Raw genomic sequence first — 5,223 nt, forward strand, 5'->3', positions numbered from 1 at the left:
TAGCTTATTCTATAAAGCCTCCCTATGCCTATTACTTCTTTATAATAGTAAAATAGGAATATAAGGGTATATTCTTATAGCTATTAGTAAGGAAGGTATATAAAAGAGACCTCCTAGACCTACTAGTAAACTAGAAGTAGCTAGAAAGACACTCTTTTAGAGACTAGTTTTTCTAGGCCTAGAAAGATTACCTAGCCTTATATAAAGAGATAGGGTCTTTTAAAGAGGTCCTTAAGGAAAAGGTAAGAGGAAAATAGGTCCTTAGCTATAAGTAGGTCTTTACCTATAAGACTAATAAATAAAGCTTCCTTTAAAAGTATAAAGCCTAGCTAGTTATCTATAGGAATTAATAGGAAAAAGGGGATCTTCTTACTGAGGTAACTACCTTAGTAGGGATAATTTCTTAGATACTTATAGCTATAGTAATAGAATTCGACCTCGAACTTAACTAAATAGATACTATTAATACCTTTATTAACTGCCCCTTTAAAGAAGAAGAAGTTATTTATATATATCTTTCCCTTAGTTTCTATTAACTAGGAAAGGTTCTATAGCTTAGGTAAGCTCTATACGGACTATAAAGATTACCCCTTCTTTAGTAATAGTATTTAATAGGTTCCCTTAGAGCCCTAGGTCTTAAGAAGGTTCCTTAGGAACTATATATAATATAGAAGGGTAAAATTACTATCTTTTTTTATATTAATAATATTATTAAGGCCTACTTAAAAGCGGAAGAAGTAACTACTAAGGAAGCTATAAAAAGCTTATAATAAAAGTATAAGATAACTAAGCTAAGGGAGCTAAAGTAGTTTCTAGGGATATAAATCCTTTAGAATAGGTCCTAATAGACTATCTAGCTTACCTAGGACGCTTATATTAATAAGGTCGCTTATAAACTCCTCCTTAATTCCCTTAATAAAAAGCTTCCCTTTACGCCTATATTATACTAAGAGCTTTTACTTAATACGTCCTTTTAAGCTAAAGAGTAAGAGAAACACCTATATTAATAAAAGGTAGGCTCCTTACTTTTTATAGCTAATTTTACTAGATAGGATATCTCTTTTATAGTCTCTTAACTAGCTAAGGATAACTAGAATTCTAGCCCTAGGTACTAAGAAGTAGTAGATAGAGCTATCCTTTATCTTTATTTAATAAGATTATATAGTCTATACTTAGGAGGGTAGGGAAGGAAACTTCTTATAAAGAGAGATATAAGAAGTATATAAAAATATATAAAGGTAAAATTAAAAGTAAGGGGTCGGATAGGTAGGGCAGAGAGATTTAATTATTATAAGGGCAGCAATAAAAGTAAGGGAGTAATTATTATATTGCCTTAATTATATAAGAGTCTTTAACTATTATAGGTTATAGGCTTAGGCTATAGCTTAAGCTATATAGTTACGTATAGAGGGCCGGATCCTATATATATATATACGGGCTAGCCGCGTATAGGAGAGCTCTATATAGCTTATTAATATTATTCTATAAACGGCACCTATATATACGCCTCTACTTACTCTGTAATAGTATAAGCTATTAACTAATAGATCTAATAGATATCTCTCCGGAGAGGGCGCCTCCCCCTCGAGGAAGCACTCCGCCCCTCCCTAGATAGATAGGAAGTATCGCAGCTATCCTAGAAGCGATTAGAAGCGCGACGGCTAGCGAGAAGGACGAGGTTCTCGCTATACTAAGGGAGCCGTCTACGAGACCGGCTTTAACCCCTACGGCCTCCGTAACGCCGGTTACGGCGGCGACACTACTAATAAGGAAGCCGCTCCCTTAGCCGACTTAGGACGGTAAGCTAGAGTCCTTTTACTTCTTCCTTAGCCGGCTATAGATAAAGTTTATAACCGACGAGAAATAGGGCCTAAATAGCTATCGCGATATAGCGTAGTATTCGCTCCTCTATACGCTACCGGAGCCCTAGATACGGCGGATCTCCGGATTCTAGGATAAAGGCGGCCCTAGGGGTAGACGCGACCTATAAGACTTCTTCTAATACCTTATATATATATTCGGCAACGTATAGGAGCGGGAGAAGGCGTAAGATAGGCTATAGACCCTTAAGTAAAGAGATAGATAAACCTTTAGCGAATTCCTTCCCGATTTCGAAGAGACGCTCTTATAGGTAGCGGGGACTATAGTATAGGAAGATAGCGCGAAGCTTATATAGCTATAGAATTTAATTACGCTAGCCTTATAGGAGCTACTTATCCCTATAATTATACCTACTAACTATAGCGAGTATATAAGCCGGTTAATAAAGGTAGCTTAGGGCTATAAGTAGACGCCGCGTTTCTAAAAGCTCTATAAGCGCACGCTATATAGCGGCGATAAGATTACCGCCCCTCTATAAGATAAATAACCGGCTATCGATATAGATAGGGACACCCTAATATCGGCTACCTATACGGACCGGGCTAGACGCGGTAAGAAGACGCCGTCGACTACCCCCTATACCGCCCCGCACTCTAAGTAGCGGGCGAAGTAGGTAACGAGCAAGGAAATCGGGAAGAGGAAGGCTAACGGCCGCTACCTACGTTACGGAGTATCTACGTACTTTATATTAAATTACCCCTTCCTTTTAGCTAAGCGGCCTATAGCGGTTTAAGTAGCGAAGATAGAACCGCTCTTTGCCTTAGATAATAAGGAGGACTCCGCCCCCCTAGGCCTAGAGGAAAAAGAGTAGCTCTAGAGTAAAGATAGGCTCTAGAGCCCTAATTACTAGTACTAGTAAAGGAGAAGAAAGAATTATCCGCCTATATAAAAGAGGAGCCTACTTTAATATAGGTTATAATTAATAACTCCTTACCCGTTGCCGCCCTTATAGATAAGGGCTGCTAGTACTACGCCGTAGTTAATAAGGCGCCTACGCGAGAGATATAAGTACTAGTAGAAAAGATCGCCCTAAGGTAAGTAAAGGGCGCCTTAGGCGCGATAGAGGGTACGGTAATTAAGGGTATTACGTAGCTAGCTATAGAGGTCGACGGTTACTATAAGCTTATCGTAGCCTATATAATCCCTTAACTAGAGTTTCCCTTAATCCTTAGGAAACCCTAGTTATTATATATAGAGTTATACTTAGTTCTATACTAAAGGAAGCTATAGTTTAGGCCTATATAATAGTAGGTCCGCTATAACGACGGTTTTATAAGCGTAGGACTAAGCGTGCGAGCTTTATACTCGGTATAAGAAGTCCTTACCTTTATCTTTATAGGAACCATGCGACGGGTAGAGCGGGGGCAAGGCCGGGCAGCGGCTAACGTAGCGGTCTATATAGTTAGCCTAGCGGATATCGATAAGGCCCTCTAGATAAAGAAGCTAAAGTCGCCCTCTAAGCTATAGTAATAGATACCGGAGCGTTTTTATAACCTCCTACCGCTATTTAAGGCCTAGGAAGTAGATAAGCTTAACCTATATAAGCTAGGGGTAGAATATAGGATCGTACTCCGTACTAATAAGAAGGGGTAGGAACTACCTATACCGTTTAGACCGCTATATAGTATATTATACGCGGAGCTACTAGTACTAAAGAAGACGCTAAGGGACCTCCTAGATAAGGGTTTTATTTAAGTAAGTAGCTTTAAAGTAAGAGCGCCGGTCTTATTTATACGTAAACTAAGGGGCGGGATACGGTTCTATTACGACTATAAAGCTCTAAACGTAATTACGAGGCCGGACCGCTACCCCTTACCCTTAATCTCGGATACGCTCTATAACCTTTTAAAGGCAAAGTAGTTTACGAAGCTAGATATAAAATAGGCGTTCTATAAGGTATAGATCTTAGAGGGTAACGAGTAAAAGACGGCGTTCTATATACGCTATAGCTTATTTAAGTAGCTCGTAACGCCCTTTGGCCTCTTAGGAGCGCCCGCTACCTTCTAGCGTTATATTAATAACGTACTTTAAGACTTCCTCGATAAGTTCGCCTCTATATATATAGATAATATCCTTATCTATATAAGCGGCTCCTATAAGGACTATATATAGAAAGTATAGAGGGTCCTAGAGCGCCTTTAACTTTATAGGCTCTACCTTAACCCGGATAAGTGCGAATTTAAGGTTAAAAGGGTTAAGTACCTAGGCTTTATTATCTACGTAGGCGTAGGTATATAGGCGGACCCTATAAAGATTTAAGCGATTTAGGACTAAGCTACCCTAACTACGTAGATAGGCGTATAGAGCTTTCTTAGGTTCGCGAACTATTATAAGATATTTATTAAGGGCTTCTCTTATATTATAATACCTTTAAACGAGATTACTAGGAAGCGGACCGCCTTTCGCGAGGGGCCTATATAGGAAGGAGCATTCCGTATACTTAAGGACCTATTCTCTTAAGCCCTAATACTGCTCTAATAGGACTTCGACCGGTCTACGTTAGTTAAAGCGGACTATAGCGGCTAGGCACTTAGAGGAACGCTCTCTTAAGAGGTAGACGGGCGGAAGTAACTAATAGCGTTCTACTCCCGTAAGCTAACCCTAGTCAAGCGGAATTACGCTATTTATAATAAAGAGATATTAGCGATTATTAGCTACCTCGAGTAATAATAAGCAGAGCTCTAGAGCTATAAAAGCTTCGAGGTCCTTATAGACTATAAGAACCTCGAGTACTTTATAACTCGCTAGCACCTCTTAGAGCGGTAAGCCCGCTAGGTAGAGTATCTCTTACGCTTTAACTTCTTAATTAAGTACCGCCCTAGGCGGGACTCCGTAGTTATAGACGCGCTTTCTTAGAAGGATTAAGACCGGCTAACGGGAGTAGACATCGAGGCCTAGGATCTATAGCTTATCCCGTAGGAAGTACTACGTGTAAGAGTCTTTGACTATTGTGGGTGATGGGCTTGGGCCGCGGCCTAAGCCGTGTAGTTACGTGCGGAGGGCCGGATCCCGTAAGTATAGGGGCGGGCCAGCCGCGCATAGAAGAGCTCTACATAGCTTGTTAACATTATCCTACGGACGGCACCTGCGCGCACGCCTCTGCTAACTCCGTGATAGTACAAGCTATCAATTAATGGATCTAATGGATGTCTCTCCGGAGAGGGCGCCTCCCCCTCGAGGAAGCACTCCGCCCCTCCCCGGACGGACAGGAAGTATCGCAGCTATCCTGGAAGCGATTAGAAGCGCGACGGCTAGCGAGAAGGACGAGGTTCTCGCTGCACTAGGGGAGCCGTCTGCGAGACCGGCTTTGACCCCTACGGCCTCCGCAACGCCGGTTGCGGC

Source organism: Hirsutella rhossiliensis, assembly GCF_020360975.1.
Source record: "Hirsutella rhossiliensis strain HR02 chromosome Unknown scaffold00017, whole genome shotgun sequence".
Lineage (NCBI taxonomy): Eukaryota > Fungi > Ascomycota > Sordariomycetes > Hypocreales > Ophiocordycipitaceae > Hirsutella > Hirsutella rhossiliensis.